Raw genomic sequence first — 25,124 nt, forward strand, 5'->3', positions numbered from 1 at the left:
ATTAAACTATTTGGTACGGGACTGAGCAACTCTAATCGCAATAGGCAGTTATAATTTTGCTTTCATATGCTGTCACAGCAGAGCTCGTTTCTCTGTCACAGGCTAAACTACAGACTGGCAGTTGCAGCTCTTACGTGGTGCGTATCAAATGCGTAAGCTCTTCTAGAGCGTCTAAATAACGGCGATGCTACATAGAAACTGCACGTAACTGTAACAAAGTGTCCACCTAACTGTTGGCACCTGCAGTCCCATGAAAACTGTCTATTTCTCTCAAAATATAGCTTTTGTGTAATAAATAGTTCTCTTTTGACTGCTTCGTTTATCGGCTGAGGACTTAGCATCAAAGTTTCTATAGATCACTGCACTTATCTATTACCATTAAATACACAGGGTGAGGGATCTTAAACGGGCCACCAAAGTACACCAAAAACAACTGAATGTAAGTTAGCAACTGCTAAGTTGTAGCGGACATTGTAGTGAATATTTTGACGTACTCAAGTAATTTTTAACGTTTACAGATGCCGAATGATGACATCGACTTTGTCTTCTATTGAACCACGAGGGCGTCCTGAAAAGTAATGCTTCCCAATTCTTTATGTGGAAACTCGTGAAGCATTCTAAATAAAATAAAAGTTTTTTGCAAAAAAAATGGCTCTGAGCACTATGGGACTTAACATCTGAAGTCATCATTCCCCTAGAACTTAGAACTACTTAAACCTAACTAACCTAAGGACTTCACACACATCCATGCCCGAGGCAGGATCGAACTTGCGACCGTAGCTGTCGCGCGGTTCCAGATTGTAGCGTCTAGAACCGCTCGGCCACCCTGGCCGGCCGTTTTTTGCATTCTACACATTTATTCTTCATGCCTACATTTTTGCAACCCTCTGCAGCTAGAGGGCTTCGAATTGTAGCGTGTAACATGGCGGTGCATAACGTAACCATGTTGGTGCGTGACAAACAGCGTGTTGTAATAGAGTAACGAATTGGAAGAAATTGTCCATTTATGGAGCACCTTTTGGATGACAATGCCAGACAACACATGAGCGCTGCGACATCTGCAACAATCCGATACTTTGGGTTCGCTGGCACCGATTATCCTCCATACAGGCCCGACTTGACCTCAACCGATTTTCATCTGTTTACAAATTGTTAAAATGGCTCTGAGCACTATGGTACTTAACATCTGAGGTCATCAGTCCCCCTAGAACTTAGAACTACTTAAACCTAAACAACCTAAGAACATAACACACATCCATGCCCGAGTCAGGATTCGAACCTGCGACCGTAGCGGTGGCGCGGTTCCGGACTGAAGCGCCTAGAGCCTCTCGGCCACAGCGGCAGGCCTCTGTTTTCAAAGCTTAAAGAATACCATCGGTGATTTCACTTTGATAGTGATTAAGCGGTGCAAGCGGAGTTGAGGCTGTGGTTCCGTCAACAGAGTAAAACATTCTACAGTGACGGTATCAACAAACTTGTCTCTCGTTGAGACAAATGTATTCATCGCCAAGGTGACTATGCTGAGAAATACCTATGCAGACATAAAGAATAAAGACGTAGAGTGATAATAACGTTTGTCTTATTTCAAAAGCTGTAACAGTTTTCACATCAAAAATTCGGAGGCATTATATTTCAGCGTGCCCACACCCATAATTTTTCTTTGGGGTGGAATGATATTTGGAAGAAGACTTCAACGACGAAACATATGTGGGAACTTGAATAAACAGTAAAAAGGTAACAGCGCCACAAACCACTGTCCTGCAGTCCAAACACGACGTTCCACAGACGTCTACCCTAGTGTAGCGAATGTAAGTAAACATGTAACGCAGGTACGGTTTGTGTGTTTACCTGTGCGCTTGAAGCCCTACCAGTGTGTGCCTTGCAGTTGTAACTATCAAACTACTTGATCGGGAAGCTATTCAGAATCTGTCAATGCATACAACAGTCGAAAAAGAGGATATGGATTCGTTTACGACGAATGTTGCCAAGATGTTCGAGCAGCGGTGCGTGTGTATGATGAAACCTTCTCCATCTGACTTCACAAACATTATAAGAAACAAATTCAAGAAACTGAATATGTGAAGAATAAACTATGCCAAAGAAAGCGAATAGCACTTAATGACATAAATGTAGTTAATATTTTAGCAGCTCCAACACACTCTCTACCTGTCACGACGACGCAGCTCGAATATGGTAGTAGGATCAGTCAAAGAAGTGTTCTGTTCTGCAAATAGTACATTACACCCTGTCTACATTTCGCTCCATCAATAGCTTCATGACAATAGCTGTAAAACATACAGTAGTTCTCCGAAAGGTGTCTATAAAAACTACAAAGTGTTGCGCCATTTCTGTTGAAGATTTTATTTACAGATGAAGCTTCGATCACAAACTACCTTGGCCGGCCGGAGTGGCCGTGCGGTTCTAGGCGCTACAGTCTGGAGCCGAGCTACCGTACGGTCGCAGGTTCGAATCCTGCCTCGGGCATGGATGTGTGTGATGTCCTTAGGTTAGTTAGGTTTAATTAGTTCTGTTCTAGGCGACTGATGACCTCAGACGTTAAGTCGCATAGTGCTCAGAGCCATTTTGAACAAACTATCTTGTCAGCTCAAAATGTACGATGGCTGAAAGAAGTGGATAAAAAAAACTTTGGTCAGCCAGCGTGTGGGACAGGCGTTTCAAAAACCGCATCATTGGCTCTTTCTTTGTTTATGGGAATCTAAGTAGGCAGAACTGCGTACAGTTCCCAATAGATGTGCTGCTACAGTTACTTTAGGACATTCCATGGAACATTAGCAGTCTGTAAGATACCACAGTTCTGGATGTCCCACCGGTTCTGCACAGAGAATTATACACACATCATAAAAAGTTTTGCTTCACCTCTGTTCCAAGAGATCCGGCACCTGCACAGAAAATTGGAATAGAGATCAACATAAACATAATTTCCGTCCTTTTTATTGCACATGAAAACGACACATTGCGTATGTACCACCATACAGCGAGACCTTTAGAGGTGGTGGCCCAGATTGCTGTACACACCGGTACCTCTAATACCCAGTAGCATACTGTTATTACTCAGCTTAGCCGCGAGTCCGTAGAGGGTGGTATATGCGACGTACAGTATGACTGGTCAGCATTTCCACCCGGAATTTACGAGTGTAAGTCGGACCTCCCTTGGTCCGCCTTGGTGGGTCGTGTCGTTGGATTTCCTCCTAAAAATGGTTCAAATGGCTCTGAGCACTATGGGACTCAACTGCTGTGGTCATAAGTCCCCTAGAACTTAGAACTACTTAAACCTAACTAACCTAAGGACAGCACACAACACCCAGCCATCACGAGGCAGAGAAAATCTCTGACCCCGCCGGGAATCGAACCCGGGAACCTGGGCGTGGGAAGCGAGAACGCTACCGCACGACCACGAGATGCGGGCGGATTTCCTCCTACCTGTGCGCGGTGCAGCTCTCGTAAATGTCGTCCCGTGCAGATTCTCCATTGGCGCATTGGATGTCTCTGTCGGTGGAAGCTAATTATCTGAAATTGCTGTCGGTCAACTTTGGGGTATCTATTTACTCGAAATTAACATTCAGAATGCCGTAATATCACTTTTTTTCCTATCAGATCAATAATGAAACACTCATGCAACAAACTACTCGTAACCGAGAGCATGGCTACCATACAACAAGACAGGAAGAGCTCTTAACGCCGACTGACTACTTTGGCGCGCAGTCCGTATCTCTTACTAGTTTCGTCATAGTTCGTGGATTTCCGATCAAGTTCGTACTTACTAAGTCATGCATTTGTTAATGAACGGGTGTGAATTTTAACGAGGCAAAATTATGATAAGTAGTTTTAAACACCCAGAGGCTCCTCCTAGTATTCATTTTATCATAAATGACTTTAATTATTAAATATAAATAAACAAAATTGGTGACTTTGGCGCCAAGATGGCGGTACTTCCCGTCATATATATTTCCCAGGCTAACGCTTGTTGCTACGGTCCAGCGCCGAGCCCCACCCACTACGCGCGACATATGGTCGCTTCGTCACCTAGCCAGCCAGCGTGGGAAATGCTCTCCGACTCATGGCCGGCTACAGACTACAGCACTTCCTAACTATCGTGAATACATCAATAAGAGACAATAATTTATTAAAATTGGTAAAAATCCTCACGTACGAGGCACCTTACAAGCACGTCCTCTTGCATTGGTGTATGCCTGTATTCGCCGAGGTATACTATCCATGAGTTCATAAAGGCACTGTTGGTTCAGATTGTCCCATTCCTCAACGGCTACAGACTACAGCACTTCCTAACTATCGTGAATACATCAATAAGAGACAATAATTTATTAAAACTTGTAAAAATATCTCCCTCGCGTAAGAGGCACCTTACAAGCACGTCCTCTTGCATTGGTGTATGCCTGTATTCGCCTTGGTATACTATCCATGAGTTCATAAAGGCACTGTTGGTTCAGATTGTCCCACTCCTCAACGGCGATTCGGCGTAGATCCCTCAGAGTGGTTAGTGGGTCACGTTGCGAGGTGCCGGGGCTAGCAGTGTATTTATCACTAAATTCTACTAGAATCCACATATGTAAATCATGCTCTAAGCCCCCCCTATTCTAACTCCGACTGTTGCTGTTGCACAAGGATAAAAAAAATACGCGAACTGACTCTAATCAACCCTGCCAGTGGAGTAGAAGAGAGTTTGGCACCTGCAATAATTTAATTTGATAAATAAGTTAAATAAACAAAGGTTTCATTAGCATAGTGAGGAATGAGAGGGTTGCTCTATCGATTAACAGAATGAAAGTTCTGTCCAAAATAACAATATGATTTACTAAGACTAAACACTGAATAGTAAAAGAAACACAGGAAATATAATACATCAAATTGGCTAAAATTGGAGATTCATACAAACACTATAAAGGTGAAGTTGTCCCTAACTTAGGTCGTGAGGTTTAAGACGAAGTGGTATGTGGAGCCAATTCCTTTCCACTCAAATCTCAAGAGAGACACACAGCTAACCCAACAGTAATTGCTGCTACTCGAAACAGAACAAAGTTAGAAAAGGATGAACAGGCGCGCTCTGCTGAGCTCTGATTGTCACCTAGGAAAATCCCTATCTGCCGGTGCTGCGGACGTACATTACCAAACGGTCTTCTTATCTCCCAGAACACGATCTGGCGTACCGCAGGCGAGGGCTGGTTGCTTCGACGTCCTCGACCGAAAGGCGACTGCCGACTCTTCACAAGAGCACCCGTACAGGCCGAACACAGAACATTTCCGCCCCCACGACAGTGGCCGAGGTTAAACGTTCCAATCAGCAACTCGAAAACCGGCGGAAATTCCACTCCATTGCCGGAGCACTACCATTCCACCAATGGAGATTCTTGGCGCCAATTTCTGTGCTGATTTTGCTACGTCACGGCGCTATGCCCTGAGCAAACCAATCACCGTTACTATTTTGCAGAAAGTGCGGGAATTTTCCCGCCACAACTGCCAGGGTACACAAGTCATTCCCACACCTCGCTGGTAGCCCGCCAGAAAGTGTTTTCGCTAAGTTTCTCCGAAGTAACGGAACCTCTAGCCCAGCCGCTACTTCACACCCCAGCGGGCGTGTCTCTTGACAATGTCGGCGTCTGCAAAGCATTCACTCGACTGCCTCACACACGTTGGCTTAACCCGCCTGTCACCGGACCACCCGGGTGACGAGAGACGCTGCGTGGGAAGTCCGCGTGTGAAGGAATAGCAGCCCTCCACCGCATGCAAATAGAGAGGAGAGTCGTAAGATAGAAATATGAGAGGGGGCTCATGCCACCTCTCATAGCCCCTACGCCATTTTAGATTGTAATTGGTGAGCGGTTGGCTCACTTAGGAGCAAGGTAGTGAGTCAATCGCCCAAGAACAATCTCGCAACTGGCTCCACATGCCGCACTCTATAAAGAAAATCACTGCAACTGAAAAATGCAGCTCATAGAGGGAGGATTATTTATGATGTAGCCAACTTCACCTTCTTAATATGGAACACTAACACTCACATCACACATCCATACCCAGGGAGCCCCTTCCAAACACCGATTCACGCAGACATTCACGCTCTAAATATGGCCCGGGCATCTGAGCCAAATATGGAGCAGTTTATTCTTTACAATCAGAGTTGGAGTGCTCCGCAATTAAATGCCCAAGATGTTACAACAATTTTAATCATTAAACTAACCTGAACTCACTCACACATGATACTATTTAAGTTAACAATCTCTTTGTGAGCTTTCAGAATCTAGTTACAACCTCCGATTCATTCTGTCTCCCTGCAGCAAGAATAACCTTTACAAAATGTTCCCTGAACTGATGGTCCATTCACAATGACAGTGGTGGTATCTGCTTCAGTTTATGGGGACTTCAGGCACACTGTTTGCATACACACAACAATAAACACAAAATACAAAAAAAAAACATGGTGTGGAGAACAATACAGTAATCTGTAATAAGAATTACAGTGTAAAACACAAACGCATACAAGGTATAACCTACATTACAAAAACAACATAAGAGAAAGAAATTTAAGAAAAAAACAAGGTTCATGGGGCATCAAATTGTGCGTGCATATTGCACAAAGTTCACGACTGTGCTGAGAATGAGGCACAAAATCACATTGTTAGAAATATCCGTAGCACTTCACTAATTACACAGTACTGACATCACATAAGGCTAAACGTCGGGTGTTGTTGCTACGTTGTGGCAACAGCAATAGGGAGTTCTGGAGTGTCTGCAGTACGCTGTTGAGATTGTAGTCAGACCCACGCATATGATCACGGCAGTACGGTAGGAAGACACAGTGATAGGCTCTCCTCACGTCGATTAATTGTCTCTGAGGTCTATTTGTTGGGATACATCACTAGTCTAGGTCTCTTCTCTCGCTGGACAGTACTTTACGTTTCCCAATATTGCAGTTCGACAAGGGATGATGGCACGTGGAGTGACTCCACAAGTGTGTGAGGTCATCCATACAGGATCGAACTAGGAGTGACGATTGCTAAAACTGCTCTCTAAAAGAGAGGAGAAGTTAGAAATGAGACCATACATTTGTTAGTGTGGCACGATACTGCTTTGTGTATGCAGATCGGCCAATGCTAGTGAGTTGTAAAAACCCAAACAGGTGAGTATATAGCGTCCCTTTCTGTCCTGAGGCACATGAGGCGCAGATTCTGACACGATATGTGATCTTCTTCGTGTACTCACGACAACGTGGTCTGCCGCAGGGAATCCCTCCAAACGGCTGCCGCGTCTGGAGAGCTAGCAGGCTGTCGCGTGTGGGTCGCGTGTCAGTGTCAACGGCCAGCCTCACTTTCGCTTGTGGCCTGGCAAGGGTCCCGCGTAATCCCTCAGGTATGCGGCCGGGTGACTGTCAGCCTGTGGACCGGATGTTCTCGCCCTTCACGTCAGGTGGGGTGCTGACGCTCTTTTCTTGCAGGTAGCCGTAGACCTCTTGTTCCCGCTCCGGCCGGCCTCCGCATTGCCACGATCCTCGTCATCTGCACAATTCTTACAAAAATCTTATGCCTAACCTTTTCCCATGACCTTCTATGTTATAATAAATTTACATAATGAAACATTGATGGTCTGTCATTTCAGACACTCTTATTTTACTTTTATAGTTATTAATCTATGGCAATCATTATAACATCTAATCTAGACATGGAAATAATTTATTTTGATATATGTGTAGAGACCGATCTCAGTATTGTACATGGTGTGTGATAACTGATGCTTTGTAATGGATGAACAACTAAATGTGCGGGCCCGCACTAATATTACTATTAATTATATAGATCGACAGTAGACATGCTCAAGAATTAACTACCATATGCCAACGATCTACATTCTATGTCTTCTAAATAAATTATATTATTATGCAGGCTGAAGTTTTACTGAGCTATAAAGAACATGCAACTATTGTACGTTCGAACATGCAACTATTGTACGTTCGCTCGCCGGTCGTCCCTCCATCTCGGGTCTGTGGTTTCATGATCTGAAAAATAACATCCCAACAGGCGCGCGCCAAACACAACACTTGTGGTAGAAAACCCCCACAATATTAATCTAGTTATTGTAAAAATCCTAAAGTTTAATTTATCCTAGAATATGGTACTCTATTATTATTATTATTATTACCTTTTTTTTTTTTTTTTATACAATACTCTCACATAATTCCTGTTACGTTGAGATGTCTCGCTGCTCGCCGCTATTGACGACAGTGATGTGCGCGCCGTACGACATGGCCTCCGAGTTCTCACTACGCCTCACTGAAACACCAGAGACTGGGTTAGCCATGGCTATACACGACAATAAATTTATAGTTGCAACTTCCTTCTCTATCTGATGCGGTTTTCGGGATCAAAGCACACCTTTCCAGAAGCAATGTAATATGACCAAGCCAGGAGTGGTTCCTGTTGAGGATTCAGTCGCCCAACACACGCCAGCTACACAGTATGTCACGAATATCCAAGTATAAGTCCCTGGTTATTCATCTGTGACAGTCACGAGCAGCACGCTAAATCCCCAACCAGCACATTGGCATGGTAGGCTTTATGCTCGCATTTCTCTCGTCTAGGGCACCATTGGAGTCAAACGCTCACAGGTTCACCCCGACTTGCAAGTCAACAATGCTGGCGCATCACTGTAAAAACTATACTGCACATGCTCATCCTCGAAATCACGCAATATACCACAATCTTGCAGTGCACTGACGCGTGCCTGCAAGCATAGGTATGAACGTCTCACGAACTGGTTGTGGCCGCTATGGAGCGTATCACGACTTCTCAGAACGCTTCTAAGAGCACGTTCTTGTATGCGCCCGTTTGTGCGACATCTCCTCACTCATCATTATCCCTCAACATGGACACCAGACAGGAAAGGACTAAAACATTGCTCATGGAAAGGTAGTGTCTCCTACTCCATCGACATTGGAAGTCGCGAACATAAACAAAAAAAAGGATAGCAGCAGTACATTCTTATGTGAGACAATGCAGCGTTTTAATACTTTTAACAATCTTAATCTATTAATGCAACAATTATTGTTCCCCGAAGAAAGGTTCATATATTTGCCTATTCTACTATGTACACCACTTAAACTACTATTATTCCACGAACTTCTTTGTGTGAGAGATGTGGTGGAATCCTATGGACTAGCGCCAATCCCTTGTTAGACTCCCCCTCCTCTGACGTGCATTAGGATTTGCGGGTCTAGTTTCAATCTCCTGGTTCCACTGTTGTCCTTGGTTTCGCTCTCTCCAATTACGGTCGCCTTGCCGTTCGTTATTCCTCCTATCCCAGATTCCTTGTCTAGATTGACCCTGCTCCCTGACGTTCTGGTTTCCGTGTCTCTGGTTTCCATAATCTTGAATTGCGTAACCTTGATTTCCGTAACCCTGGTTTCCTAACTGACGAGCGCGATTATGCGATCTGTTGTCGTCTGCCCTTGCTGGCCCGTGGTATTTGTTATTTTGCGCCTTCTTCCTGTCCTTTGCGTCTTGTTTATCGAAGACTACTTCGAGTTCGCGCAATAGACTCTTGAATGCTTCGATGTCAGATCCACACTTGCCGACAAGTGTCTGTTGATACCTAACAGGCAATTTGGAAAAACAAAATTTGATGATTTCTCCCTTGCTATATGGACTATCTAAAAACTGATTCTTCTTGAGTAAATCATCAAAAAATTTGGTAGCGCTCTTATGCCTGGACACTTCCAGTTCAGGACAAAATATTATTTCGTCTTTAATCGTGTCTTGCGTTTCCTTTGACCAGTAGATCCCCAGGAACGCATCAACAAATTCCTGATAAGTCTGACACGTCGCTGCCACACCCCGCATCTTTTCCGCGGCTTGGCCTTCGATGTGTCCACACATGAATTCTAATTTTGCCAGGGTTGGCCATGATGACGGTAATGAATTTGTAAACTGCATCACCCAGCTCTTGGGATGCATCGACCCTCCATTATCTCTGAACTTTTGGAATTTTAGTATCGACAGGAAGTGATTGTGATCAAAATCCTGTCCGATCCTCGCACTGGTGTTGTCACTCGTTTCCGATACTTGCACGTCTGCTGAGTGTCCTGTTCTATCTTGCTGATAACTGTGATGTGCTACCTCTGTATCACAGTGGCAGTGGCACTCAGAATTCACTCTCCTAAGTGGGCTACAATTATTGGAGCTATTACTAGGTGTTTCTGCGTGTGCATTGTTAGTGCCGCACTCTGTCACTGGGCTAGAGCACGGCGGGCTTTTCCTCGGAGACACAATTCTGTGTACTCCGTCATTGGTATCCGAACGCGCAGTGCTCGTGTGCCCGTTTCGCTCTAGTTTTGCTATCCGACTCTCTACTTCATTCATTCGTTTCGTGATGTTCGTAACCGCAATATTACCTTGGGTTTTTAAGAACGCTAGGGATTTTGAGTGGGCTTGTGTCGCACGTCGCAAGCGACCTACAAGTTGAGAAGTTACTTTTGCGATTTTCATTGCCCCTGTTGCTGCCGTTTGGGCTAGGCCTGCTACTTTTTGTGCAGCCATTGACAATTGTTTTGCTTCTCCACATTCTTTCTTTATTGTTAGTAATTCCCCACGAATTTCCCCTATATGCGAAATTATAGACTGAGTGTCCTTCTTACGCTGTTTCTCATCTTCTTCTTTCATTGATCGTAGGAAGCTCAGTATTGGGTTAATGTCATCTTTTTGATCCTCGTCACACATGGGCGATGTAACTCTGGACACCTGGGCGCTAGAGCTCTGACGTGACCGAGCTGGCCCCTGTCTACTCTCGTTCGTTTGCTTATAAACTTCTGCTGCCGTCTCGACCTGTGTGCCTGTCTCTGTTTCATCCTCTACCTCGCTATCATAATCACGGTCGCGACGTTGCTCTAAGATCGCGTCCAAATCACCGTCCTCATCAATGACCCTGTCGTCCTGTCCTGCTAAAAATGTGCCCATCTCACCTCCAAACCTATCCCCGTCAGTAACGTGTCCCTTATCCATTATAGTATCCACTTTTGTTTTAGCTTCGCTCACTAATAGTCGTAAATTACTTCTCGTGATCATTCATGAGAAACAAAATTTATCTAAAATACACAGTAAAAAATAATCTACTCCCTGTGTTTTTACACATAGACATAAAATTTCAACAACGCTGTTCCAACGCTGTAATTACAAACACAATTTGATGTGGTACAGAAACCGCACACAAATCCGACGAAGTGCGATGTGGTACGGACACCACATCAACGAAACACAAAAACAATGAACAAAAGAATATACACACTGAAAACAAAAACTGTAATCATGCGCCGCTACTTAAAACTAAACGCGGAACTACCAGAAAAACAAGTTGGGTATTAATCATTAAAAAAAAGTAGAGAAAAAAATTGAATGTTCCTACTAAGAATCCTGTTTGCTTATCAGAGATTCACAGGAAAGATCCGAGGCCAAGGGTCGCCATTTTATGCGAGGTGCCGGGGCTAGCAGTGTATTTATCACTAAATTCTACTAGAATCCACATATGTAAATCATGCTCTAAGCCCCCCCTATTCTAACTCCGACTGTTGCTGTTGCACAAGGATAAAAAAAATACGCGAACTGACTCTAATCAACCCTGCCAGTGGAGTAGAAGAGAGTTTGGCACCTGCAATAATTTAATTTGATAAATAAGTTAAATAAACAAAGGTTTCATTAGCATAGTGAGGAATGAGAGGGTTGCTCTATCGATTAACAGAATGAAAGTTCTGTCCAAAATAACAATATGATTTACTAAGACTAAACACTGAATAGTAAAAGAAACACAGGAAATATAATACATCAAATTGGCTAAAATTGGAGATTCATACAAACACTATAAAGGTGAAGTTGTCCCTAACTTAGGTCGTGAGGTTTAAGACGAAGTGGTATGTGGAGCCAATTATTTTCCACTCAAATCTCAAGAGAGACACACAGCTAACCCAACAGTAATTGCTGCTACTCGAAACAGAACAAAGTTAGAAAAGGATGAACAGGCGCGCTCTGCTGAGCTCTGATTGTCACCTAGGAAAATCCCTATCTGCCGGTGCTGCGGACGTACATTACCAAACGGTCTTCTTATCTCCCAGAACACGATCTGGCGTACCGCAGACGAGGGCTGGTTGCTTCGACGTCCTCGACCGAAAGGCGACTGCCGACTCTTCACAAGAGCACCCGTACAGGCCGAACACAGAACATTTCCGCCCCCACGACAGTGGCCGAGGTTAAACGTTCCAATCAGCAACTCGAAAACCGGCGGAAATTCCACTCCATTGCCGGAGCACTACCATTCCACCAATGGAGATTCTTGGCGCCAATTTCTGTGCTGATTTTGCTACGTCACGGCGCTATGCCCTGAGCAAACCAATCACCGTTACTATTTTGCAGAAAGTGCGGGAATTTTCCCGCCACAACTGCCAGGGTACACAAGTCATTCCCACACCTCGCTGGTAGCCCGCCAGAAAGTGTTTTCGCTAAGTTTCTCCGAAGTAACGGAACCTCTAGCCCAGCCGCTACTTCACACCCCAGCGGGCGTGTCTCTTGACAATGTCGGCGTCTGCAAAGCATTCACTCGACTGCCTCACACACGTCGGCTTAACCCGCCTGTCACCGGACCACCCGGGTGACGAGAGACGCTGCGTGGGAAGTCCGCGTGTGAAGGAATAGCAGCCCTCCACCGCATGCAAATAGAGAGGAGAGTCGTAAGATAGAAATATGAGAGGGGGCTCATGCCACCTCTCAACGTCGTCCCTAAACAGCCCTTTTCAATCTATCTATGTTTAACAGGGTTCATGTCTGGAGAACGTGCTGGCCACTCTAGGCGAGCGATGTCGTTCCCCTGAAGGAAGTCATTCACAAGATGTGCACGATGATGGTGTGAATTGTCGTCCATGAAGACGAATTCCTCGCCAATATGCTGCCGATGTGGTTGTACTATCGGTCCGAGGATGGCATTCACGTATCGTACAGCCGTTACGGCGCCTTGCATGAGTACCAGCGCCATACGTCGGCCCCACATAATGCCACCCCGAAACAGCAGGGAACCTTCACCTTGCTGCACTTGCTGGACAGTGTGTCTAAGGCGTTCAGCCTGACCGGGCTGCCTCCAAACGCGTCTCCGACGATTGTCTGGTTGAAAGCATATGCGACACTCATCGGTGAAGAGAACGTGATGCCAATCCTGAGCGGTCCATTCGGCATGTTGTTGGGCCTATCTGTATCGCGCTGCACGGTGTCGTGGTTGCAACGATGGACCTCACCATGGACGTCGGGAGTGAAGTTGCGCATCATGCAGCCTATTGCGCACAGTTTGAGTCGTAAGACGACGTCCTGTGGCTGCACGAAAAGCATTATTCAATATTATGGCGTTCCTGTCAGGGTTCCTCCGAGCCATAATCCGTAGGTAGCGGTAATCCACTGCAGTAGTAGCACTTGGGCGGCGTGAGCGAGGCATGCCATAGACAGTTCCAGTCTCTCTGTATCTCCTCCATGTCCGAGCAACATCGCTTTGGTTCACTCTTAGACGCCTGGAGACTTCCCTTGTTGAGAGCCCTTCCTGGCACAAAGTAACAATGCGGACGCGATCGAACTGCGGTTTGACCGTCTAGGCATGGTGGAACTAAAGACAACAGGAGCCGTGTATCTCCTTCCCGGTGGAATTACTGGAACTGATATGCTGTCGGACCCCCTCCGTCTAATAGGCGCTGCTCATGCATGGTTGTTTACATCTTTGGGCGGGTTTAGTGACATCTGTGAACACTCAAAGGGACTGTGTCTGTGACACAATATCCACAGTCAACGTCTATCTTCAGGAGTTCGGGGAACCGGGATGATCCAAAACTTTTTTTGATGTGTGTAGATCTTCTGAAGTCGTAATTTGGAGATCGTAGGCTCAGTCATTCGGGAAACGCAAAATTACTTGTAAGCTCGCGAGACTTAACACTTCTTGACTTTTATCTCTCGGGAAATTGAAAATAAGAAATCTATAAGAGAGCACAAAGGTTTCGCGAAAACATGAAATCCTAAAGAAGACGTGCCTGAACTGCGGTAAGTCCAGATCAAATTCAGCTTGCTGCATTGTCTGTCTCGAGTCGCTTCTTAGTAGACTAGCGATCCGCCGCTTTTACTCGGGTATCTTCGGTAGGTCGGCTTGGCCGGCGTAGCGGTTATAAATTATACACAAAAATCTTCCTCGTGAATCACTCTGTCTATTAGTAGAACTCCTTTCAATATCCCTATAGCAGTTCCTGAGATTAGCCTTCAAATGCAGATAGATTTTAAATTATAATTGGTATAGTTGTCAATTTTCAGGGTCAATATTTCGAGCAATTTATACGACAGTCATAATAATAAACTCACGAAGTGTATCTGAGTTAAATGTCTGCTTACATTCGGCAAAGTAGGGCAGAAGTTTCTGGGATCTTCTCTCCTGGCGGTGGCGTTGCTATCGTGTTACTACTTGCTATACAAGTTATGTCCTTGATGGCCCTTTTCAACGTCGTAGAATGAAGTATATAGTTCCATTAAAAATGGCAAAGCCTTGTATAATAATCCGGTGAGTGGACTACGGACGTTTCATGGTACGTAATGAGAGGTGCGGCAGAGACTCGCGTAATCGCCCTCGACAGAGATTCGTCGGTATGGTGAGAAGAAACTTACCCATACGAGTACCTGTCCGTCAAGGGAAACATAAGGCAACTACTGGGGAAGTCATTTCAAGTGTTGGGTCACGTTTGGTCTGTTCCCCAGTTCCTTTGAGGGATACAGTGTAGCCCCTTGGCAGACCACACGGTTCTTGCCCATAAAACCCCCAAACTACTCCATCCCTGCTGTCGCGTGCGATCAGGGCAACGGGCGTTCTCAAACAACAAGAGATGTGCGGTAGAGGACACAAGTTAAGGTCCACGGCATTTACTCGTTGAACGTGCTGGGACCAAATATACCGACACGAGAAGTAATATTTAATTATATAAAAATATTCTCATTACCAGTTTCTGCAAGTAGTTGTCATTATCAGAAGTGATGATCCACCAAAAAGCTTTTTAGTGGAATAAGCACATCTGAAGGTGATGACTACTTGTAAAGACCGGTAATTTGAATATTTTTTACATATCTAAGCTATTGAGACGTAATAAATTATTATGGAAACATATACAAAGGTAGCATACTTCCAGTTACCAATATGCAATTTGTAAAAAAGTCAAGGTCGGTGTGATAATTCGGTCCCTATATGCGTTTAAAATTACTTGAGTACGTAAGAAATGTTTCCATATTATTGCCTCTGTAACTTAGAGGAATCTGTAGCTCGGTATATGTGCTTGTTGTGGATATACTTTGGGTAGCGTGTCTTAGCTGCCGTACCCTCTGTAAGACGGCTGTATGCGTTGCACGTGTACCTTCAACTCTCCTACTAACACGCAAAGTTCGTCCATCGCCTCCCTGCTCCTCGTGACGCTAAATGGCGTAAGTCGTGTGATATTAAGACTGTGACATTAATGGTGCATTTAGGAGTACGTTGACAGGGTTTAAAATACACAGAATATCCCAGATATATGGGATCTTGTTTGCACATACAGTACGGGATAGTAAACTGATTATTTTGAGATAAGTAACCAATAGTCAGAAATTAAAATGTCAGGTTGCATGAAGTCTTCAGTTAGTGAGAATGCGTGTGAGATGTTTTTGTTCTTGTGGTCTTCGATACAGCTCTCCACGCTCTCCGAATGACCACTGCAACCTACATCCAATTGAACGAGTTTACTATATTCGTCTCTTGGTCTCCACATGCAATTTTCGTCCCACAAACGTCCCTCCAGTACTGAATTGATGATTCCTTCAAGTGTCAGAATGTGTCGTATTAACCGATATCTTCTTTTAGTCAAGTTATTCTACTAATTTCTTTTTTTTTCCATTTCTGTTCAGTACTTCCTCATTAGTTACTTGATCTACCTATCTAATCTTCAGCACTCTTCTGTAGAACCGCATTTCAAAGGCTTCTGTTTTCTTCTTGTCTGAACCGCTTATCACCTATTTTAACTTCCGTACAGGGCTACACTCCAGAAAAATATCTTCAGAAAAGACTTCCTAAAACTTAGATTTATATTCAGTGTTAACAAATTTATCTTGTTCAGAAACGCTTTTTTGCCACTGTCAGTCTATACTTTACACCTTCTCTATTTCCGTAATCACCTGTTTTTTGTTACCCAAATAGCAAACTCTTCTACTACTTTTAGTGTCTGATTTGCTAATCTAATTCCCCTCCTCTGGTCCCATTCCTTTACGGTCGCTTAGCTTTTTCGATGTTCATATTATGTCCTGCTTTCAAGTCACTGTCAATTCCATTGATCTGCTCTTCCAAGTACTTTGCAGTCTCTGACAGAATTACAATGTCATCGTAATATCTAAGGTTTTTATTTCTTCTCCATAGACTTTAGTTCCTTCTCCAAGTTTTTCTTTGGTTTACTTTCCTTCTTGCTTAGTTTACCGACCGAATAATACCGGGGTAAATTATCTTCGTGCCATCTTCAGAATTTCAAACGGTGTATTCCATTCGACACTATCAACCGCTTACTCTAAGCTTACAAATGCCTTAAACGTAGAGTATGTTTGCCGTTCTTTGACCTATCTTCTAAAGTACGTCGTAGTGTCAATATTTCCTCGCGTGTTCCTACATTTCCCCGGAACCCAAGCTAATCTTTCTCGAGGTCATTTCTACCAGTTTTTCCACTCTCCTGTAAAGAATTCGTCTCATTAGTTTGCAATCATGACTTATTAAACACATAGTACGGTAATTTTCAGACCTGTCAGCACTTTCTTTCTTAGGAATTGTAGCTATTACATTATTTCTGAGTCTGAGGGTCTTCGCCTGTCTTATACGAGGTGTGGCTAGAAAAAAACCGGACTAGTACTGGTGAAACAATAAAACGAATGCAATAAGGCTGAAAGTCGCGTGGCCTGTCACGTGACTCTCGCTCCGCCTACTGCTCGGGTTTCATCTGCCTCCTGCACTCAGTCTGCCCGTGGCGTCTGTTTTAAGTAGTTGACGTTTTGTCTGTGCGTCGGAAAATGTTGAGTGTACAGAAAGAACAGCGTGTTAACATCAAATTTTGTTTCAAACTAGGAAAATCTGCAAGTGAAACGTTTGTAATGTTACAACAAGTGTACGGCGATGATTGTTTATCGCGAACACAAGTGTTTGAGTGGTTTAAACGATTTAAAGATGGCCGCGAAGACACCAGTGATGACACTCGCACTGGCAGACCATTGTCAGCAAAAACTGATGCAAACATTGAAAAAATCGGTAAACTTGTTCCACAAGATCGCCGTTTAACAATCAGAGCAGTGTCTGAGTTAACAGGAGTTGACAAGGAAAGTGTTAGGCAGATTCTTCATGAAAGTTTCAACATGAACAAAGTGTGTTCAAAAATGGTTCCAAAGTGTCTCACAATTGAACAGAAGGAACGCCGAAGAATGATTTGTTCTGACATCCTGGAAAACATTGAAAGTGATCCCACCTTCTTACAAAATGTTATTACTTGCGATGAATCGTGGTTTTTTACTTACGATCCCGAAACTAAACGCCAATCGATGCATTGGAAAACTCCTGGTTCTCCACGACAAAAAAAAGCACGAATGTCAAAATCGAAATTCAAGGCAATGATGATTGTTTTTTTTGACATCAAAGGGATTGTGCACATTGATTGGGTACCAGAGGGACAAACAGTGAATCAGCATTACTACATTAGCGTCCTGGCTACCCTACGTGAGCGAGTACGGAGAAAACGGAACGATTTGTGGAGAAAAAGTCATGGATCTTTCACCAAGACAATGCCCCAGCTCACAGTGCGTTGTCAATGAAGACGTTTTTGGCAAAAAACAACATTCCCATCTTAGATCATCCACCCTACTCACCTGATTTCGCCCCCTGTGACTTTTTTCTTTTCCCTAAAGTCAAGTCAGCTTTGAAAGGAACTAGATTTGAGACTGTTGAAGCAGTAAAAGAAAAAGCGACGGAAGTAATGTATGGACTTACCGAAAATGATCTGCAGCATTGCTATGAACAGTGGAAAATTCGTATGGAGCGGTGTAGAGACCGAGGAGGAGAGTACATTGAAGGAGATAACATGAAATTGTAAATAATTGTAAATAAATGTTTTTTCCAGCATCAGTCCGGTTTTTTTCTAGCCGCACCTCGTACATCTTGCACGCCTGGTGGAATACTTCTGTCATGGCTGACTCTTCCAATGGGACCTGTTAGACACATATTTGTAATCTGCTTGTGTTTCATAAGAGAGAACTGCCTGCACTCATTGGTAAAAAATAATTCACAGTCTTGTGTGTTGTGTCCAGGACGGAGTTAGCCATTGCTCACATTTCGTGAACGACTGTAGCGGATAGAGCACTATTCGTATTCAGACTTGCAGACGTGCTTTTAATGAGTTGTACATCAAGATATAGGGCACAGAATACCAAATGAACATACACACAAAAGTTTCGTATTTGGTGTCTTCTTGATGAAAAGAAATAATCGCTGTGAGTGGAAACTAACGAGAACTTTGGTCTTTCGAGCTATGGAACGCTGACAGTCGTTCTTGACTAAGAACTGATCGCATGATAAAATTGGGTCGCGTTAGAAAAGACTCATAAAAAATCACTTATCAGTGTGCGCGGAACATAAATGTGTGTGAATTCCTAAGCGACCAAATGCTGAGGTCATCGGTCCCTAGACTTACACACTACTTAAACTAACTTACGCTAATGACAACACACACACCCATGCCCGAGGGAGGACTCAGACCTCCGTCGGGAGGGGCGGCGCAATCCGTGACATGGCGCCTCAAACCGCGCGTCCGCTCCGCGCTGCGCGGAACATACTTCGTGGCAAGTGTTGCCTGATGTTCATGCCTGATGAGCTGCCATAGATCTTGGAAAATGTATCTTTGGCTGTACGTGAGAGGATGTAGCTTTGACACGACGGTGCACTATCCCATTTCATTATTAATTTCCGTGATCGCATGAACAGACAGACACCCTTCTTATCTGATTTAAGGGTGAAGTTCCATTCCGTGGGAAGCGCGATGACCGGATCTCTCTCATATGTATTTTTATTTACGCGGTGTCATGAAATCGTCAGGGCGTGAAACTCCTGGAGAAACTAAAGAGGAATTGATAGTTTGGCTGCTATCTGCCTGCCTCATTGGAAAACTGGTACCGGTGACATTTGGGAGAACGTAGCAAAATATTACGTGTCATTGTAATGCATGCATTTAGACTGTCAGTCGCCACTTTGAAGGTTGTTGTGGCCGTAAGTTATTGCTATAACGTGTAAGTAATTTACGTCTATAAAAGATTAGTATTCCCTGCCGACCTTCACTTGCTGATCTCAATGTACTCGGTGTAGGATCCTCTATCGAGTATTCACGTCTGGCTCTGAAAGTTTAGAACATCCCATGTGCTTCCTCGCGTGTTAGAGGACTAACACACTCCTTGTGGAATTGCCAGTGTGCCCCAGGCAGCCGCAGGAAAGGTTCCTGTTGGCTTTAAGCCCATGTTACACGAAGCACGAACGGGTGAACGATCGTCTATACTGTAACTGCGCTGTACTCTTGACATGTAAACTGGCCAATAGCCACGCACACCCTTCTGCGCCTGTGTACTTATTGGAGAGTTTACACGCCAGCTATATTACTCAGCCGCGGTCGTGGCGAACATAGACACGTTCATTCGTCGTATACCAGAGGCTTAAGCTTGCGCCTGAGAACTTGGTTTACTGAACACGAAGCGAGGCAGCCGACATAGTAACAAGCGAATTTCATCGATTCCCTCAAAATGCACCAGTTTATTCCGACCAACTATGTCAGTGCCACTGCTGATAGGAACATCAGTAAAATTAAATTATCTCGTTTAATACTTGCCACGTTGTTAATTTTGAATCACGTAGTTTCAGTTGTTAACAGGGCCACAAAGTAGGAAGTTGCAGTGTAGCATTATACATTTTCATTTTGCAATATTTATTTGTATTGTGATAAATTCTTTATTCGATAAAACTAGATTTGATGACTGATTAGTTAGATGAGCTCAGCATTTACGTCTGTCGCTTTGGAGATCTCTGTGTCCTGCAAAGCAACTGTTGATCTTGAATAAATTAATCGTTAATTCTTTAGAGTTTTTTTCCGTAGGCGAGGTTCTCGGCGTACTCATGTCTAATGGTGTTCGACCTGGTGTTACCCGGCTCAGATCCTGGCGGAGGAAGAAATTTTCTCCGTCAGTATTTGGTCACAAAGGGGCGCACCATGATCATTAGATTTTGCCGCAATACCATGGGTTAAATTTCAAACGGCTCTGCTGTATTTTAGTGAGGCCATGTGACTCTGTTGATGGAAATCCGTCCGTCGGAGGGTGATATTAAGCTCGTCGCCCACCTAGGTGTTTATCGAGGGGCTATGTATGCGATGGCACAGTGTTTCACATTACCCCTTCTCTCTCTCTTTAATCATCGCAACAATACAGGGTGTTACAAAAAGGTACGGCCAAACTTTCAGGAATCATTCCTCACATACAAATAAAGAAAAGATGTTATGTGGACATGTGTCCGGAAACGCTTAATTTCCATGTTAGAGCTCATTTTAGTTTCGTCAGTATGTACTGTACTTCCTCGATTCACCGCCAGTTGGCCCAATTGAAGGAAGGTAATGTTGACTTCGGTGCTTGTGTTGACATGCGACTCATTGCTCTACAGTACTAGCATCAAGCACATCAGTACGTAGCATCAACAGGTTAGTGTTCATCACGAACGTGGTTTTGCAGTCAGTGCAATGTTTACAAATGCGGAGTTGGCAGATGCCCACTTGATGTATGGATTAGCACGGGGCAATAGCCGTGGCGCGGTACGTTTGTATCGAGACAGATTTCCAGAACGAAGGTGTCCCGACAGGAAGACGTTCGAAGCAATTGATCGGCGTCTTAGGGAGCACGGAACATTCCAGCCTATGACTCGCGACTGGGGAAGACCTAGAACGACGAGGACACCTGCAATGGACGAGGCAATTCTTCGTGCAGTTGACGATAACCCTAATGTCAGCGTCACAGGTAACGTTGACCACGTCACTGTATGGAGAGTACTACGGGAGAACCAGTTGTTTCCGTGCCATGTACAGCGTGTGCAGGCACTATCAGCAGCTGATTGGCCTCCACGGGTACACTTCTGCGAATTGTTCATCCAGCAATGTGTCAATCCTCATTTCAGTGCAAATGTTCTCTTTACGGATGAGGCTTCATTCCAACGTGATCAAATTGTAAATTTTCACAATCAACATGTGTGGGCTGACGAGAATCCGCACGCAATTGTGCAATCACGTCATCAACACAGATTTTCTGTGAACGTTTGGGCAGGCATTGCTGGTGATGTCTTGATTGGGCCCCATGTTCTTCCAACTACGCCCAATGGAGCACGTTATCATGATTTCATACGGGATACTCTACCTATGCTGCTAGAACATGTGCCTTTATAAGTACGACACAACATGTGGTTCATGCACGATGGAGCTCCTGCACATTTCAGTCGAAGTGTTCGTACGCTTCTCAACAACAGATTCGGTGAGCGATGGATTGGTAGAGGCGGACCAATTCCATGGCCTCCACGCTCTCCTGACCTCAATCCTCTTTACTTTCATTTATGGAGGCATTTGAAAGCTCTTGTCTACGCAACCCCGGTACCAAATGTAGAGACTCTTCGTGCTCGTATTGTGGACGGCTGTGATAGAATACGCCATTCTCCAGGGCTGCATCAGCGCATCAAGGATTCCATGCGACGGAGGGTGGATGCATGTATCCTCGCTAACGGAGGACATTTTGAACATTTCCTGTAACAAAGTGTTTGAAGTTACGCTGGTACGTTCTGTTGCTGTGTGTTTCCATTCCATGATTAATGTGATTTGGAGAGAAGTAATAAAATGAGCTCTAACATGGAAAGTAAGCGTTTCCGGACACATGTCCACATAACATATTTTCTTTCTTTGTGTGTGAGGAATGTTTCCTGAAAGTTTGGCCGTACCTTTTTGTAACACCCTGTATAAAGACGGCATAAACTTCACGAATCCTCATCATTCACGCACGTTTAACAGATACATGTAAGTCACATCTCTCATATTTCGCGAAGGAAAGGTTCCATTGTGTATGATGAAAGAAGAGATGTTTCCAGTAAGGTGGCTGAGTCTACCCATCTGGGTGACCCAGCCAACAGTGTCATGTGACTTTACTTGTACTGCAGCTGTAAGGCTAATGCACTCAAGTGCAATTAAAGAAGCAGTTGTATCAACAGCTTACAGGAAGTTATTTGTAGTGAGTATTAAGATATTAGAAAGTGACCGAAACAAACAGAAATGCAATATGACTGCATATTTCACTGTTCTACATATACATACACATTCGGCAAGTCCCTGTACGGTGCGTAGATTCGGCAAGTCCCTGTACGGTGCGTAGCGGAGGGTACCTTATATCACTACTAGTCATTCCTTTTTCCGTCCCACTCGCAAACGGAGCGTGGAAAAAACGACTATCTATATGCCTCCGTACAAGTCCTCCTAGTATCTCTTATCTTATCTTATCTTCTTGATCCTTACACAAAATATACTTCGGCGGCAGTAGAATCTTTCTGCTGTCAACTTCAAATATCAGTTTTTTTAAATTTTCTCAATGCTTTTCTGCGAGAAGAATGTTGTCTTTTGTGCAGAGAGAGTGCCGCTTGAGTTCACGAGGCATCTCCGTAACACACCCATGTTGACTGAATCTGCCGGTAACAAACCTAGCAGCCTGCCTCTGAATTGTTCCGATGTCTTCCGTTCATGCGACCTAGTGGGTGGAGCCCGGCGGCACGTATTGTGCGAGACGCGCTAACAAGCAAATGCCACTGAATCTCAGAGAAGGTGAGCCAGGTTTATTCGTCTACCACGTGGGTGGCCGAAATATTGCCCAAATCGCTGTTATATAGGCTGCGTTGCTGTCTGACACGTTAGCGGCGGGGCGGCTCGCGAGGCATCCGTTATGAAGTCATTAACACCGTCTGGGGCACGAATAGGGAGACTGGTTTCTAAGGGGATTCTCACTATTTCCGTGCATGTAATTGAAGACGGGATTTTGAGATGCGTTCCAGGCGAGCGTTTTATTGACACGGCCGCGGACCTGAAATTCCTGGCCCCGGGTCCCTCAGCGCTTTATCTCACTAATTAAACTATTACACAAGGAGCTTTTAGCGTAGGCATTTGAAGGCGTGTGTCTTACTTTACTGCGCCCATTTGTACTTCTTGCGAAGAATTTTAATTGTTTGACGCTGGAGGAAGCAGCTGTGAGTGCGGCCCTCTCACGAGGTGAGACATTCGTTTTGCCTACACGCAATACGTCGGACATAATTAGCGGAAAACTGCCACTACTAGAATGTTGGCCCAAAGTAGGAAGACATTTCTCAAATTTTAAATTTAACAAATGTTGCCAGCCGGACAAATTAGACGCTCTTGATGGCGGCGATAAACAGCTACATTCTCGTGGCAGCCGCAGCGATTGCGATGTTTTAGTGCCCGGTTATTAGTTCGATGCCTTCGTTCCCAAATTTTGCGACTGGTATACGTAGCTGTTCCTGAAACATACTCGAATACTGAGGTGGGGCCCTCCACTTCTCTTAGCGCAGGGCGTCATATTTGTATCTGTGAGCTGTGTGACACAACAGGTTATTAAACACAGTGCGTTGATTAACTACGTTTTTGAGCACAATGTGGAGTTTTCAGAGAAGTCTCTTAGTAAATCGAGGTCACCATATGATTAACATACATTATGCTCTCCTAAGGCTAGCCTAATCATCAAATCACTGCAGTAAATTCGTAGATTCGTAATATACTTTATTTAAGTCAAAAATAAATTACAACAACAGCAGTTGCTCATGTTGCAGATGATGTCTTGCACGAGGAAACAAAACATGTCAACAATGTGATATGTGAGGGATAAAATGAAAAAAAGAAGTCCTACTGAAACACAGCAAGAAGTGAGTAGTCAGAACAATATTTAGACTGAACTTAATTTCTCAGTGTAGCAACATGTATTTAATGTGTTTTTAGAATTAAAACGCTCTCTGATGATGCAGAATTATCGCCGGAATTAGTTTGAGGATAGAAATCAGTGTCTGCAACGCGACGAACCCATATATCTTCTATTACTCATATAATCAGCGAGGAAGAGGGGTATGGAAACTTCCATGTCACTTCCTGTAGCAGAACAAAAAAATGGTTCAAACGGCTCTGAACACTATGGGACTTAACATCTGAGGTCATCAGTCCCCTAGAACTTAGAACTACTCAAACCTAACTAACCTAAGGACATCACACACATTCATGCCCGAGGCAGGATTCGAACCTGCCACCGTAACGATCGCGCGGTTCCAGACTGAGGCGCCTAGAACCGCTCGGCCACACCGGCCGGCTGGGCAGAACATGGTCCCTATATCTTGATATCGGACCGATACGAGGTGACATTATCGTCAATACACTGGAATCGCATTGGGGAGAAGCAGAATTCAATTCCCCATCCAGTCACCCAGATACAGGTTTACTGTGCATTCCGTAAATCGCTGCATGCTACATGCTACCTACCACTACCGCTAATGTGTAAGATTTTAACTTGTATTTATTGGATCAGCATAGATGGATTACAAAAAAATTGCTTTCTATGTTCTATCTTTCATAGTTACCCCATAGGTGATCTTACCTATTCCAAAGACGATGAGCCCCAATTTTTTCGACGGCATGCCGGGATAGATAGCGCAATTGCAGTTCGACACCTTTCAGTGTGTGGCAAGAATGGTGGAACCCTTTCTCATAACCTTCATGACCACTGTACCAAATAACATATTCCAGCAGTTCGGACGACAAACGCGTTGAGGAGTGTACGGATCCTTGACTGACGTGCCCATTCCTATCATTTATCACCAATATAACGCATCTGGGATTTCAGCACCCATTGAGCACGTCTGGGATTCGATAGGAAGACGCACAGTTGCATACCATTCTCCAGCCATCAATCTGTATGAATTGACAGAGCATG

The sequence above is a fragment of the Schistocerca nitens genome, chromosome 3 (genome assembly GCF_023898315.1).
Source record: "Schistocerca nitens isolate TAMUIC-IGC-003100 chromosome 3, iqSchNite1.1, whole genome shotgun sequence".
Lineage (NCBI taxonomy): Eukaryota > Metazoa > Arthropoda > Insecta > Orthoptera > Acrididae > Schistocerca > Schistocerca nitens.